The sequence below is a fragment of the Ochotona curzoniae genome, unplaced genomic scaffold, assembly GCF_017591425.1.
Source record: "Ochotona curzoniae isolate NIBS_2020 unplaced genomic scaffold, NIBS_Ocur_1.0 scaffold_2587, whole genome shotgun sequence".
Taxonomy (NCBI): Eukaryota; Metazoa; Chordata; class Mammalia; order Lagomorpha; family Ochotonidae; genus Ochotona; species Ochotona curzoniae.
The window spans coordinates 2,324,400-2,340,920 of NW_024467096.1; the positions used below are offsets into that span (position 1 = coordinate 2,324,400).

At 42.8% G+C, this 16,521-nt stretch overlaps 1 protein-coding gene across 2 annotated transcripts in view; it reads left to right on the forward strand.

The window, feature by feature from the left end:
• Positions 1–16,521, forward strand: part of SLC49A4 (solute carrier family 49 member 4) — an 83,813-nt gene that overhangs the window by 1,897 nt on the left and 65,395 nt on the right. The window lies entirely within an intron of this gene.

A 16,521-nucleotide genomic window follows, 5' to 3' on the forward strand; every position in this document is an offset into this window, starting at 1 on the left:
ACCTGTAGGTGGAGGATTAGTCAATTGAGCCATCTTTCTGGGCCCTCTCTTTTCCTTTTTAAAGGTTTGTTTCATTCAATTGGAAGTCAGAGCTACAGAGAAAGGGTGTGGGAAAAGACAGAGAAATTCTTCATCGATGGGCTCACTTCCCAGATTGCTACAAAGGCTAGGACTGGGCCAGGCTGAAGCCACAATGCTGGCCCCAGGGATTGCTCTTTTTCTTTCTTTTTTTTTTTTTAAGATTTCTTTTTTTTTTTTTTAATTCCAAAGTCGAATATACAGAGAGGAGATGAGAGAGAGAGAGGAAGATCTTCCGGAGTGACCGCAACGGCTGGTGCTGTGCCGATCCAAAGCCAGGAACCAGGAACCTCTTCCAGGTCTCCCACACGGGTGCAGGGTCCTAAAGCTTCGGGATGTCCTTGACTGCTTTCCCAGGCTACAAACAGGGAGTTGAATGGGAAGTGGAGCTGCTGGGAATAGAACTGGCACCCATATGGGATCCCAAGGCGTTCAAGGCGAGGACTTTAGCTGCTAGGCCATTGCGCCGGGCCCGAGGGATCGCTCTTTGAAAAGGGTATTTATCCTCCTCATGGGAACTCTGCTTTTAATAACCTGGAAAGGAGTCATCCTCCCAGACCCTAATTCTATCACTTTGGCAGTTAGGATTTAAACATTTGAACTTCAAGGAGACACAACATTCAAACCATAACCAATGTAAAGTATAAATAGGTACAGAATTGCAGTTTTCTCATGCATTTACATTCATAAATTTTTATTAAAAGCAGCTATGCCCCTCCTTCATACCCTTGCCCCCCAACAGTTCCTTCATAGGAATCCTAGGAAAAAGGAGTAAGGAACTGTTGATTGGGAATTCATATTAACAATGTGATGTAGGGAGGACAATGTTAGGCATAGAGACTGTGTCCAAAACAAAAAGAGAAATAGTTCCTCAGCTCCATCATAGAGTGTCCTTCTGAGCAGGGATTTTAAGAGGCCCTTGGACAAACTGGATTGCTTTCCAAGTTGTGTGACAATAATAATAAAAGGTCTAAAAACCATGATGCATACCATGAAGCAGAAAGGGTGTGCCTCCCTTCGGAGAAAATCACCACATTGACTGTAGACCATATATATGCAGGGCAAGTAAAATAGGAATTGGGCTCCCTATGCATCGTTCTAGAAGGAAGAGCTAAATGAATAAAGTTACCAATCAGGGAAACTCAAAGCAGCCCAAGGCAGAACCTTCTCGTCACAAAAGACATCTAGCGAGGATGTGGGCACTACTGGTGCAGGAGTGCCAGGTAGAGCTGGTGTGTGGGCAGAGGGTGTGAGCTCCAGGCTGAGAAAGGGTTCTTTGTCCCAATTGGAGATTATCTTTGTTTGGGGTTGTTTTATTGGCATTTAAATATAAGCCACGTGGATTTTGTGGGTTTCTGCACAACTTATGCTTTGCTTGGTTTGTTTTTGTTTGTTTGTGTTTCCGGATTCCATCTCTGCATTTAGTGTTGGTTTGTCTCCTCCCATTGGTAGCAATTCCTTGGTGGCTCCAGAACAAGGTTGGCTACATTTATTGGTGTCAAATGACAGTATTACAGCAAGCTTTGTAGATCTGGCCAGCTCTTAGGGGCAGTTCCTAAATGAGAGCAGGAAGGCACACACCTGCGAAGCAGGGGCAGAAAACTTGAGGTGTGTGAACTAGAAACCAGGAACCAGAACCATAAGGGAGAGAAAGCGATTGGTTAGCTGCTTGTGATTTTTTGGCACAGGTTAAAACAAAAAGCACTCCCTTGTTACTCACTCTGGTAGGCTGGAAACTCTTGTTTTCAGGAAAAACTGGTTTGTTTTGATCATTCTATCTCCTTACAGTTTCAGCTTGATTTTCTCCTGTTTAGCAAAAGGGGTTCCATTGTTATTTTGTTTGTTTTATTTTATTATGATTAGCCAGATAAGTAAGAAATTACCTCTGCATTTCATAAACGAAGTTACTTTAGATGTTATTTCAGAGTTCCTATCACTAATTTTATCTTTTCTGTTGGTTACAGCTGTGGAAGATAAAGTTTAAAAATTCACTAAGGCTAATGTATGGCTGTTCAAAAAGTTCATGGGGAATGAATATTATGAAAAACTGTACTTTTTTGGCTACAACAGTTACTATTTTTTATTTTTAAGAAAATTACAGAGAGACAGGGATAAACTAAGAGAGAGATCTATTTGCTGGTTCACTCCCCATATGATCACAGTGACTGAATCTGGGTGTTCCAAAGCCAGGAACCATAGCTTCTTTCTGGTCTCTCACATGTGTGCAAGGGTGCAAGGCTCCGTGTATTTAGGCCTTCCTCCACTGCTTTCCCAGGCATATTAGTAGAGACTTGGATCAGAAGTACTTGACCTGGTACCCTAATGGAATGCCAGTAGCATGGACAATAGGTTTACGCACTATGCCATAGCACATATCATCCTCACCCCCCAGTTATCTTTTTTTTTTTTTTAAGGTTTATTTATTTTTATTTGGAAAGCAGAGCTACAGAGAGAGAAGGAGAGACAGACCATCTTTCCATTCTCTGGTTTACTCCTCAAATGCCTGCAAGGGACTCAACTGGGCCAGTCAGGAGCCAGGAGCTTCTTTTTCATCTTCTATATGGATGCAGGGGCCCAAGGACTTGGGCCATCTTCTGCTGTTTTCCTAGATGTATTAGCAGGGAGCTGGATGGGAAGTGAAGCAGCCAGGACTTGAACCAGCACCCCAATGAGATGCTGGTGCCACAGGTGAAGGCTTAGCCTACAATGCCATAACACTGCCTGTCCCCCCCTCCCCCCACTGAGTTATCTTTTAATCCCATTTTTCATGAACATGTTGAAGTTTGTCATATACCTCAGTGGGGTTGGCTATCTTGCCACTGGTGTACTATTTGTATATACAGAAAGCAAGCTGTCAGCTTTCTCTGGACACTAAAATACTTTGCTCCTGATAGGTAAATAGTGTCTGCCCTGTATGCTGCCATGGAGCTTGCTCAACTGACCATGGAAGACCACATGTCTTCCCATGATGCATTTGGTGCCCTCTCACCCCTTTTCATTCAGCAGTAAGAAGACAGGAACAGACTAGCTGGTTAAATTTTAGGAGAGCCAAGAGTAGCTGTGCACTAAAAAGCCAAGTGGGAAAAGTTTCAGGGCGAGAGCTACCCACTCTGTGCTGAGCATCAGAGACAAGGACCTCCTGATGGAGACCAAGATGGCAAACAGTAAAATTCAAGAGTAACTGTGCCAGAGGCTGATAAATGTTTGTTTTTTTTTGGGGGGGGGGCGGCAAATAAAACAGGGAAAAGGAGGAAGGGGATGTCAGGTGATACTCTACTTTGTGCAGTGAGTCAGGGAAGGCCTCCTACTTGCTGTGTGTTTGGGCAGACACCTGAAGTACAAAGAAAGCCTGATGTATTAATTATGAACAACTGTATTTTTGTCCAAGGCAATGGCCAAGGCAGAGATTGTATGCTTCTTTACCATAAACAGTAAACAGCAAGGAGGCCTGTGGGAAGTGGGAACCAGAGGGAAGAGATAAAGTCAGAAAGGTAGTCGGGGCTGCATCATGCTGGGCCTTGTAGACCATGGTGAGGATGTTCACCATCAAAGGGTGAGTAGGGCTTCCCCCATGGACAGGCTTTGGGGAGGAGAATAAAATGATGACTGTGTTGTCATCTAGAGTAGGAGCAGAGCAGGGAAACCAGTAAGGCTGGTGAAGTGGCCCACAGGGGAGCTGACAGAGGCTCCCCACTAAGATGGTAGCAATGGAAGACTTGAGAAATGGGTGGCTTGTGGGTACATGTTGAAAGTAGACAAAAGGATCTGTTGAGGCAGTGGATGGGGCTGGGGTGTGAAGAAAAAGTGTCCAAAATGGCTCATAACTTCTTAGCACAAGTGCTTGGGAAAATAGTTTCCATGGATTGAGATGTAGAAACTATGGAAAGGGTAGTTTGAGGGTAGATGATATAAAGATTTGGGCTTTGAAATGCTAGCAGACATCCCTGTAGACAGATGAGGTAAATTATCCACTCAATATACGGAGTTCAAGGGAGAGGCCTCCATTAGGGACATGACTTCTCTTGGGGGCTTGGTGAAATCCCCAGGGAAGAGGAGTGGAGCCGCTGCAAAGAGGAGGATTGAGCCCTGGGGCTTTCCGACACTAAGGAGCTGCTAGGGAAGGTGCAAACAGAGCCTTGCATTTAGCCACATGGCACTCCTTGGTTTCCTGGTGCTCTTTGGTGTCCTTTACCAGAATTATCTCCGTGCAGCAGCAGAGTAAGTTCAAAAGGAAATGTAAGAATTGGAGACAGTGAGCATAGGCATTTTTGAACAGTAACAGGACTCTAACTTGAGGGAATGTAGCTGTTGGGGATTTTTGGTAGTGGTAATAGTGGTGTGTGTGTGTGTGTGTGTGTGTGTGTGTGTGTGTGTGTGTGTGTGTGTGTGAATGTGTTCCTTAAAGATTTATTTTTTATGGAAGAGACAGATTTATAGAGAGAAGGAGACAGAGAAAGATCTTCAGTCTACTGGTTCACTCACCAATTGACCACAGTGGCTAGAGCTGAGCTGATTGAAATCAGGAGCCAGGAACTTGTCCCTGGTCTCCCATGTGGGTGCAGGGGACCAAGGCTTTGGGCCATCCTCTGCTGCATTCCCAGGTCACAAACAGGAAGCTGCATTAGAAGTGGAGCAGTTGGGAATGGGTACTTGCAGGTGAAGGTGAACCAATTGAGCCACTGTGGCAGACTCTGGGATTAAAAAATGCTTTTTAAAAAAAGAGTTATTAAAGCATTTATCTGTAATACATTATCTTAGTGGATCCAGTAGAAAAGGTTGGTCCAAGATGAAAGCACTGAAAGCCAGTTTTTCGTTGATGACAACAGAGGACACAATAGAGTATATAGATAGAAATGGAGGTGGTGGGTAGCGGGAACTTTTTGAAGTTATTTTTGAGGGTATTTCTCATCAACATTGTTGCTTGACAAGTGAGAGTAGGACAGTACTTATTGAAAGAAGATAACTTAGAAAGCAAATTTCTAGGAAAATAGAAAATGTACCACCTAGGATATCATAGTAAGATTGTTGGATGGCATCAAGAACCTGCCAGTTCATTTAAAGTGGGACCTGTCAGGTGCATTCTCTTTGAGTCTGTTCTGTTGGACAAGGCACAGGCATGGGTTGGTTGGGGAGACAATTAGCCATAATGCACTTTTCCAGTTAAATAGGCTGACAGACTAAAGACCCAAAGTAAAAGGGTTATGTGAAAGTGATATAAGCAAAGATCAAGAATATTGGGGCCAGCAGGGTGACACAGCAAGCTAAGCCTCTGTCTGTGTAGCTGGCATCTCATATGGCTGCCAGTTCCATCCTGGCTGGTCTGCTTCTGTTCCAACTCCCTGCTAATAGCTTAAGAAACCAGCAAAAAATGGCCGAAGGGCTTGGGACCTTGCACCTGTGTGGGAGACCCAAATGAAGCTCCTGGCTCCTGACTTCAGATCAGCCCACTTCTGCTGTTGTAGTAAATTGGGAAGTGAACCAATGCATGGAAGATTTCTCTTTCTCGCTCACTGTCTTTCCTTCTGTCTGTTATTCTGCCTTTTTAAAATAAAAGGAAAAAATAAAAATTGAGAAAAGAATCCAAGCTGGATAAAAAAGGAAAGAAACATCATGAATTGGATGTGAAATAGTGATAGATTCCGAAGTTGTCATTAATTTTTGGACCAAGAATTTGTTGTAGTTAAGAGGAAAGAGGAGATCATTGTTGAGGCATGAGGTGGTTGACATGAAATAATGTCTTGGGTGCAATTATGATAAAGATAGGATCAGGGCCCGGCGCAGTGGTGCAAGTGGTTAAAGGTCCTCGCCTTGCACGCCCCGGGATCCCATATGGGCGCCGGTTCTAATCCCGGCAGCCCTGCTTCCCTTCCAGCTCCCTGCCTGTGGCCCGGGAAAGCAGTTGAGGACAGCCCAAAGCTTTGGGACCCTGCACCCGCGTGGGAGACCCGGAAGAGGCTCCTGGCTTCGGACCGGCATAGTATCGGCCGTTGCGCTCACTTGGGGAGTGAATCATCGGACGGAAGATCTTCCTCTCTGTCTCTCCTCTCTGTATATCCGCCTTCCCAATAAAAAAATAATAAAAATAAATCTTTAAAAAAAAAAGATAGGATCAGAGAGTAAGCAAAGAAGACGGCTGAGGTAGAGTAAAGGGCATGAGGATGGAATGAGGGGTCAGGGTACTGCGACACCAGTTCATGAAAAGGATTGTCCCCAGTTTTATAAGAGTAGTGACCTCACTGTTTATTTTTTATTTTAAGGGTTAATTTAGTATTTATTTTTAGTGTAAAGGCAGATACGCAGAGAAAAGGAAAAGCAGAGAGAAAGCTCTTGCATCTGATTATTTACTCCCCAAGTGGCCACAGCACCCAGAGTTAAGTCGATCCAAAACCAGGCGCCAGGAGCTTCTACTGGATCCCTCACATGGGTGCAGGGTCCCAAGGCCTTGGGCCATCTGCTGCTGCTTTTCCAGATCACAAGCATGGAGCTGGATGGGAAGTAGAGCAGCCATGAACCAGCATCCATATGGGATCCATATGGGATCCGGCAGTTGCAAGTTGAGGATTTAGACACTAGGCTGTTATACTGGGCCTCCTGACAATTTAATAATGAGACTAGTGTGTGTGTGTGTGTGTGTGTGTGTGCCCACGCACTTTTAAAAAGATTTTTTATCACTTTATTTATTTGAAAGAGTTACAGGGTGAGAGATAGATGAATCTTCCATCTTCTGTTTTAATCCCCAAATAGCTGCAATAGCGAGGACTGGGTCAGGTGGAAGCCAGGAGCCAGAAGCTTCTTTTAGGTCTTTCATGCACGTGTAGGAGCCAAGGACTTCTGTTGTTTTCCCAGACACATTAGCAGGGATCAGAAGCAGGCAGTACTTAAACTGGCACCCTTATGGGATATTAACATACCTGATGGAGGCTTTACCCACTCTGCCGCAGTGTTAGCCCCAGAACCAAATTTTTTAAGCAGTGAAGGTGAGTGACCTGGAGATAGATGTAGTAGTCCATAGACCACTGACCACAGCAAGGAATGGTTAGTGAAATTATACATCAAAGGCTGTTCTCACCATGGCAAAGTAGTAGGAACTAGATTTATTCTTCCATACTAAACACATAAAAACCAAAATAATAATCTCCAAAACAGCAGTTTTTCAGACATTGTGGTGCGTACACAGGGCAGGACAGTACACCCTAGAAAGGTTTTACATGACAGCCTGGAGAAAATTTTTAGACTGCGGTACAGACGAGGGGAGGTCAAAAGTTTTCCTAGGTTGAGCAGTTTTCCTGAATTTAGAAAGAGTTGAGAATTCAAAGGGGCCAATTCAATCGTAATCATCAAGGTAGGAAGAGAGGAAGAAATCTCAGAGAAAGTCCTACAGAGGCTAGCATCTCAAGTTTTCAACTAGAGTGACATCAGGATGGAGCAGATTAAGCTGCCACCTGCCTGCTGATACCAGCATTCCATATCGACACTAGTTCACAGTCTGACTGTCCCACTTCTGATGCAGCACCCTGCTAATGCACTGGGGAAAGCAGTGGAAGATGGTCCAAGTATTTGGGCCCTTGCCACACACATAGGAGTCCTGGGTGGAGTTCCAGGCACATGCCTTGGCCTCACTCAGCCCTGGCTGTTGCAGCCATTTGGGGCGTGAACCAGCAAATTCAGGATCTTTCTTTCCCTTTCTGTATTACTTTGTTTTTCAAATAATTAAATCCATCTTTTAAAAAAGACTCTTTAAGTTGTTTTATTAGATTTATTTATTTTTATTGGAAAGGCAGATATACAGACAGGAGGAGAGACAGAGAGGAAGAGATTCCATCCACTGATCCACTCCCCAAGTAGTTGCAATGGCCAGAGCTGAGCCAATTGGAAGCCAGGAACCAGGAGCTTCTTCTGGGTCTCCCATGGGGGTGTAAGATCCCAAGGCTTTGGGTCGTCCTCGACTGCTCTCTCAGGCCACAAGCATGGAGCTTGGTGGGAAGTGGGGCCATCAGGATACAAATTGATGCCCATATGGGATCCAGGCACATGCAAAGTGAGGACCTTAGCCAGTAGGCTACCACACAAGGCACAAATAAATCTTTAAAAAATTTTTTTCAACTGAGCACTGACCAGAAGCTACATGAAAGGGAATTATTAGAGACCAGAGAAAGAACTGCCAAAGTGTAGCAGGCAGAACATTCCTAACTTTTACGCAAGGCTAGGAATAATTCACATTCCCAAAGCCAGAAAGGAAAAAAAAAAACTCTCTATATCTCTGTAACTATGTATTCAAGAAAATAGAATAATGCTTCAACATGTTAAGAAATACAGAAAACAACACAATCTAGCATTATATTTAATAGTAGTGAAAATGTGTTCAATGTCTGAGGTGAAAAAGTGCACTAGACAAGATTTAATAACAGTTTAGCTATTGGAAGAGAAAAGATCAGTGTGAACATGAAGATGTAGCCATGGAAACTATCCATAAAGGCACATGGACAAAGATTGAAACACACAGAAATGAGCATCTCTGAGCTGTGGGCCAGTCAAGTGTCCTAATGTTCATATCACTGGCATCCCAGAAGGAGAACAGAAGATAAAGGAAGTTTTGTTCCAAAGGGGGAGTGGGGTAGAAGAAATTATGGTAACAGAAAATTTTCCAAGCGTGTTGATTTTGTAAACTCAAAAATCTTAAGTAATGTAAAAATACCAGCAGAAGAAACATGATAAAAACTACACCAAAGCCCATGGTAATTATGCCACTTGGTGGTGGAGAAAGTCGCGGTGATTAGGAATTGGTCTGGGGTGGACAATGCACAGGTTACCATGAAAGTGGGGTTGTGGTGGGCCCAGCGTTGTGGCCCAGTGGCTTAAGTTCTCGTCTTTAACATGCTGGGATCCCATATGGGCACCAGTTCTAATCCCAGCAGCGCCGCTTCCCACCCAGTTCCCTGCTTGTGGCCTGGGAAAGCAGTCGAGGACAACTTAAAGCCTTGGGATCCTGCACTCATGTGGGAGACCTGGAGGAAGTTCCTGGCTCCTGGCTTCAGGTTGGCTCAGCACCAGCCGTTGCAGTCACTTGGGGAGTGAACCATTGGACAGAAGATCTTCTTTCCTGCTTTCCTCTTCTTTGCATATCTGCCTTTCTAATAAAAATAAGTAAATCTTAAAAAAAAAAAAAAAGGAAAGAAAGTTGTGTGGTGGGAAGAACATTTGGAGAACTTGTATACTGTCTCTGAGATTGTAACCAGCATGGCTGAAAGGGTTTATGGAGTTCGGAGATGTGGCAGGCAAAGTCAGATGAGGGCATGTATAAAACCATGTCGGAGTACAGATGAATCTTGGATCATGTGCCCATTATCAATAGGAAGCATGAAGTGACTAGTCCTGATCATTTGCATGGTGGGTTGGCCTGACTATGCTGTGACTGTTGTGGTTGGAGAAAAGGGGCTTCCCAGGTGCAGGCAGGGCTCATCTGTACTGCAGCTGATGGGAATATGTTGCCTGGAGGAAAGCAGTCTTACAGGGTGAACTTTGTGTGCACACACATATGTGTGTGTGTGTGCATGCTGTGTGTGGTGCAGTTGACTTTGTGTCCTGGATCAGTAGACACAAGTGGTAGAGACTGCCATTCTTAACACCCTATATGTGGGTACCCAAAAAAAAGTTATCTCATTCATTAATAGGAAGCTTCCTGCAATGTCTGGATCCTTTGAATAGAAACTTATTTTTAATGTCAGTGTTTGTTTTTCTGAAATTGTTGTGCTAAAACTTTTCACCAGATAGCTTTTGCGTTCACATCCCGGTGATCACTTAGGATCTGCATGCCAGAGTACTTCAAAAAGTTAAAATAGAACAAAAATACAAGTTTATTTTGTCATAAAGTAAGTTTGAAATCCATACTTCTCGTGAACTGTTTCTGGACCTCTCAGATGCATGGATTGAGACTTAACTTTCCTTGCATTTCATAAGCTGCTCTCTTGGGGTCCTCAAGCCTGTCCTCCCTGGGTGAGTTGATACACTTCAGATTTCTTGGAAATATTGAAGCTTACCTTATCTAGATAAGAGTGACATGAGGAAAGCATTCTCCAGTCATGATCCAGTGTCAGCCAGGATAGATAAAGCAACACTCGGCAACAATTAAAATTATACCTGTTCAAATGGCCTCACTAATCAGCTCTTCACAACTCTTCATTCTTAAACGTTTATACCAGCTGTTATGTTGTCATATATTAGATAAGAAGTGTAACTGAATAGAAAAGTATACCAGTGTCTGGCAATAATAGGAGGAAGTCTGGATATTTGGACCATATGGCCACAAATAGTGCCCCATTGTTTGCTTGGTAGCTGCTTACCTGAATTGCAAACATGATTTTTAAGAGAAATAAAAATCACATGCGAGTAAGCATTATCACCTAAAATCTGTAAAATTTTATCTAATATCTCCTAAGGTTTTCAGTTTAAGATTACAAGAGTAACGTTTTACAATTTTAGGGTATTTATGACCATATGTACTTTTCATTAACTATACCCTATTTCCCATGGCTAGAATGTAATTTTGAAACCTGTATTTCTGTTAGCAGAAGCAGTAAATGAGCAATATGTATGCAGTACTTGTTATGAGTTCTCTATGGTATTCCTTCTGCCAAATGTTGTTCATCATGTTCAGATTCTATAAGAATATTATCAAGTTAACTCACATCGCAAATTATTCACTGTGTAGTGTATGTGTGCCTGAGCTGGCTCTCAAGTTTGTTTAACTTGCTGAATTTGATCTGCATAATTTCATTTTTTGTCAACTTAATTGTTAATTTCTTCAAGCAGAGAAGTCTTTTGAAACTCAAGCATTCTGATGCAGGCATTTGGTCTAGTGACATTTTGTTTTGTTTTAAAGTTTGTCTATTTATTTGAAAGGCAGGATTATAGAGAGGGAGACTAATTTTGCAGCCCTGATTCATTCTCCCAAGTGTAAACAATGGAGCCTGCAACTCCATCCTGACTTCCCATATGGGTGGACTTGGCCGTCTTCTGCTTTCTTCCAAGGTACATTAGCAGAGAGCTGGATTGGGAAAGGGGCAACCAGTTCGGCCAGTGCTTGTATGGGATTCTAGCGTCACCAGTATCGGCTTACCCGGAATTGCCAACCTCTTGGCCAAGTAGTTAACATTCCAGTTAAGAAGCCCTCATCACACTTGAGGGGGCTGGGTTTGATTCTTGACTTGACTTTCTGATGCTAACTTTCTGTTAATGTTGATCCCAGGACAGTAGCAGGGTTGGCTTAAGGCACAGTGTCATAGTCTCTCATGTTGGTGACCTGGATTGCATTTTGGCTCCTAGATTCATGCCTGATGGATCTGTTGTTGAGGGCCCTTGTGGAATGAACCAGAGGACAGAAGAAATCTGTCTCTCCTCCAATCAAATGAATAAGTAAAAAATGAAGAAAAAAAGAAATACCTTCCTAAATGGCATGCTATTTATGCTCTGTACCAAAACAAAGTCTGGAAAAAGAAGACAAGTGAATTAGTTTGTCAAGATGATGTTGGAACTGAAAGAAATTGGAAGGAGCCTGATTTTTTACACCACACTCACTGTGAGCCTCCAAGGAAGGTTATGGCTACAAGACCAAGAAGATGATGCTAATTTAATATCAACAGAAGTATAGCAGTTCAACAATAGGAAGGTAGAATTCCATCATATAATCTTACCATATCTATAATATCTTGTCTATTTCTGTTACTTTGTGCATATCCTTTTTGCCTCATTTTGTGCTTTCATTCATGATATACATTGACCATGGTTGCAATGTAAAGGAAAAATTTTGTATGATCTACATTATCTCCTAAAGTCATGAGCCTTCCTTTTTTTTTTTCTTTAAGATTTATTTTTATGACAAAGTCAGATATACAGAGATGACTAAATCCCAACGGCCAAGGAGACCAGTGGGAATTGGAGTGCCTTTGGAGGCCGAGAACTCTGAGGTCACCCACCCCTGTTGGGATCTACCACTTGGGATGGAAGAAGCCCAAATCCTTCCTTGCAGGATCCAAGGTCTTCGGAACAACAGCCAGGAGCCCTGAGCAGTCCTTAGACACAGAAGAACAGTAAACTTCCTTCGGGACTAGGGAGAGGAGCTTTCTCTGGTCCTTACTTAGTTCCAACTTTGGATCCCAATCCTCTCTTGCAATGACCATCAGGGTCTCTCTGGAGTCCTCCCCTCCACCCCCAAAAATACCCAAAACAAACAAACAAAATTAGAATAGATAGACAGAGAACAACAAGGAAAGCTTAGAACCAGACCGGAAACGGTCAGCAGGGATTCACATATACCTTACTAGGTAGGACACAGAGATTAGATACTCCTCATTGGGGAAAGGAAGATTTCTCTGCACACCGCTTCTAAAACAGTTCTACAGCTCAACTGTTGACATATGCCTTGCTAGGGTTACAAGCCAGTTTGGACTGTCCTAAAATCTGCCAAGCTCAGTGAAATTATGCTTCAACGCTATAGACTGCTAAATACTAAAATGAGGATAGACACGAGACAGCTGAATAGTACCCTATAGCCATTTTAAGGTGTATAGAAGCTGGTTGTATATAAACTAAAATCGAAATGTCAATGAGATAGTCTCAGGATGTGGTTAAGAACTTGTATTTTTTTTAACATATTGGTTACTCAATACCATGACAATTAATTCCATAATGTTGTAAACTGTTGTTGATGTTATGTTGGGGCTTTTAATTGATCAGGATGATATTCTGCCAGCTCTACATACAAACCTGAGATGATCTCCCCAAGAAACCGTTGAATGATCTGGACAATTAGATGCTGGACTCCTTGCTTGGTATATGCTTGCAATAAAAGAATCTCAACTGAATTTGATCTGCAGTACTGAAACAAGGTGGAGGAATCCACCATGGAGGGAGGGTATGGGGAGGGGTTGGGGGAATCCCAGAGCCTATGAAACTGTGTCACATAATGCAGTGTAATTAATACATTTTTTAAAAAGAGGAAAAAAAAGATTTATTTTTATGACAAAGTCAGATATACAGAGAGGAGGAGAAACAGAGAGGAAGATCTTCTGTCCAATGGTTCACTCCCCAAGTGACTCTAATGGCTGGTGTTGAGCCAATCCGAAGAGCCAGGAACTTTCTCCAGGTCTCCCACATGGATGCAGGATCCCAAGGCTTTAAGTTGTCTTCGACTGCATTCCCAGGCCACAAGCAGGAGCTGGAATGGAAATGGGGCTGCTGGGATTAGAACTGGTGTCCATATGGGATCCCAGTGTGTTCAAGGCAAGGACTTTAGCCCCTAGGCCACTGCACCGGGCCCTGCTTTTTTTTTTTTTCTAACAGCATAATTTTGTAAGTTGAAGACTATTTGGTAAATCAAAAACATTAAAATAATTTTATTATATAAATAGTCAGAAAACATTTGAGGAGATATCTCATTGTGATTTTGATTTGCATTTTCCTGATAGCTACTGATGTTGAGCTTTTTCATCTATTTACTGATCATTTGTATTGCTTCTTTTGAGAACTAGGTTGAGGTCCTTTGCCCACTTCTTAACTGAATTGGTGGTTGTTTGTTGAGTTTTTGCTTTGTTTTGTTTGAAAAAGATTTATTTTTGTTGGAAGGTCAGATATAGATAGAAGAGGAGAGACAGAGAGGAAGATCTTCCAACCAGTGGTTCATTCCACAAGTGACCACAGCAGCTGGAGCTGAGCCAGTCCAAAGCCAGGAGCTTAGAGCCTCTTCCAACTCTCCCATGGCTTTGGACCATCCCAAGGCTTTGGGCCATCCTCAGCTGCTTTCTCAGGCTGCAAACAGGGAGCTGAAAGGGAAGTGGGACTGCCGGGATCGGAACTGGTACCCGTATGGGATCCCAATGCTTTCAAGGCAAGGACTTTAGCTACTAGGTTACCACCCGGGACCCTGTTTGTTGAGTTTTTGAGTTGCTGGTATGTTCTTGTTACTAATGCTTTTTCAGGTAGTTTGTGTATATTTTTTCCCATTCTATTGGATGTCTTCTTTGTTGTTGTCTTTGATGTGGTGAAAGTGAAATCTTCTACACTGCTGGTGGGAATGTAAATCAGTACAGCCACTGTAGAAAACAGTATGGAGTTTTCATGAAACTCTAGACACCAACTTGCTTTGTAAAACAACACTCCCATTACTGGATAGGTACCAGATGTCATGAGCATGTTGTATCCAAGAGATAACCTGCACCACCATGCTTAGTTCACAATAGCCAACATATGGCTTCAACAAGGGTGTCCATCATCAGATGACTGGATAAGGAAAATGTGCTCTCTCTCGCTCTCTATCTATCTATATATATGATGTATACATGCTCATAATAACACATATATACGTATTACTCAGCTACAAAAAATGAAAATCAGCAATTTGTATCAAAATGGCTACAATTAGAGGGTATCATGTTATATCAAATAAGATGGACACAGACACATACTGCATAGTCTCCCTTATATGTGAAATCAAAACTTTTTTAAAATTTCAAAAACCAAAAACAAACAACAAAAAATACCTATGTATCAGCTTTCCTAAAAATGTCATGTTTTGTCAAACTTTAAGTCTTTGTCAAACATATTGTTAAAAGTGATTTATTACTACAATCTTAATGATCTGTGACTATTTTAAATTTTACTGTGCGAATGAAAATAGAAATCATTTAATTGTTGTTTATAGTCTTTGAGTAAATTCCTGCTGAACGATGACTTTTGCCTTTTTACTGGTTGAACTCCTTATTTAGTGGAGCATTAAACCTTTGGCTATGATATAAATTAAAAATATGGTATGTCAAAAATGAAACCAAAAACGGGGCTAACACTGGGGTTATAACATGTAAACCGACCACCTCTGACATCAGCATCCCTTATGAGCACTGGTTCAAGACCCAGCTCCTCCACTTCTGATCCAGCTCCCTACTAATGGCCTAGAAAAAGCAGCAGCAGATGGCCCAAGTGTTTGGTCCCCTGCCACTCACGTGAGAAATCTAAATGAAGCTCCTAGCTTTGGCCTGGCCCTGTGCCATCTGTGAAGTAAACCAGCCGTTAAAAAGTTCTGCTTCTCTCTTTGGAACTCTGTAAACTCAAGTAAATAATAAGTAAATTCAAAAAAATAAAATAAACAATTGGAGGATTCTGAAGAACCACTTCCTATGACTATAACATATGTAAGATATGGTTGGCTAGTCATTGGTTTTTGAGAAAATTTAAAGCAATGAACTGTCATTTTAATGTAATTTTTTTCTTAAAGACTTATTTGTTTGTTTATTTGTTTGTTTGAAAGAATTACAGGGCCCGGTGCGGTGGCCTAGGGGCTAATGTCCTTGCCATGAATGTGCCAGAATCTCATATGGGCACTGGTTATAATCCCGGCAGCCCTGCTTTCCATCCAGCTCACTGCTTGTGGCGTGAGAAAGCAGTCAAGGATGGCCCAAAGCCTTGGGAGCCTGCACCCACTTGGGAGACTGGAGAAAGTTCCTGGCTCCTGGCTTCGGATTGGCTCAGCACTAGCCGTTGCAGTCATTTAGGGAGTGAACCATTGGACAGAAGATCTTCCTCTCTGTCTCTCATCCTCTCTATTTATATCTGACTTTGCAATAAAAATAAATAAATCTTAAAAAAAAATTACAGAGAGCGGGAAGCACAGGGAGAGAGCGCGAGATCTTATATCCTCTAGTTTACTCCCTAAATGGTCACAACTGCCAGGCAGATCCAGGCCCAAGTCAGGAGCCAGGAGCCAGTTGCCAGAAGCTTCTAATGGGGCTCCCATGTGGGTCCTGTGACCCCGACACTTGGGCTGTCTTTACTGCTTCCCCAGGTGCATTAGGGCACTGCGTTGGAAGTGGAACAGCCAGGTGCTGAGCCAGTGCCTGTGTGGGATGCTTGCGTCACAGGCGGTGGTGTGAGGCAACCCCGACCCCTCAAAATACTTGTTATGTATAACATAGAGATTTTTTTTTAATTAGCAAATTTTCTTTTGAAAAATAGAAGCTTATTTTCTACATTTAAATTTAAAATACCCAGGCTCGGCGTGGTGGCGCAAGTGGTTAAGGTCCTCGCCTTGCATGCCCCGGGATCCCATATGGGCGCCGGTTCTAATCCCGGCGGCCCTGCTTCCTTTCCAGCTCCCTGCCTGTGGCCCGGGAAAGCAGTCGAGGACAGCCCAGGGCTTTGGGACCCTGCACCTGCGTGGGAGACCCGGAAGAGGCTCCTGGCTTCGGACCGGCATGGTATCGGCCGTTGCACTCACTTGAGGAGTGAATCATCGGATGGAGGATCTTCCTCTCTGTCTCTCCTCTCTGTATATCCGCCTTTCCAATAAAAATAAAATAAATCTTTGAAAAAAAATTTTAAATACCCCCTATTTTTAACATTGTTTTCTAGTTTTTTGTGTTAGAACTGAACAAAATGGTCTAGATATTGATTTTG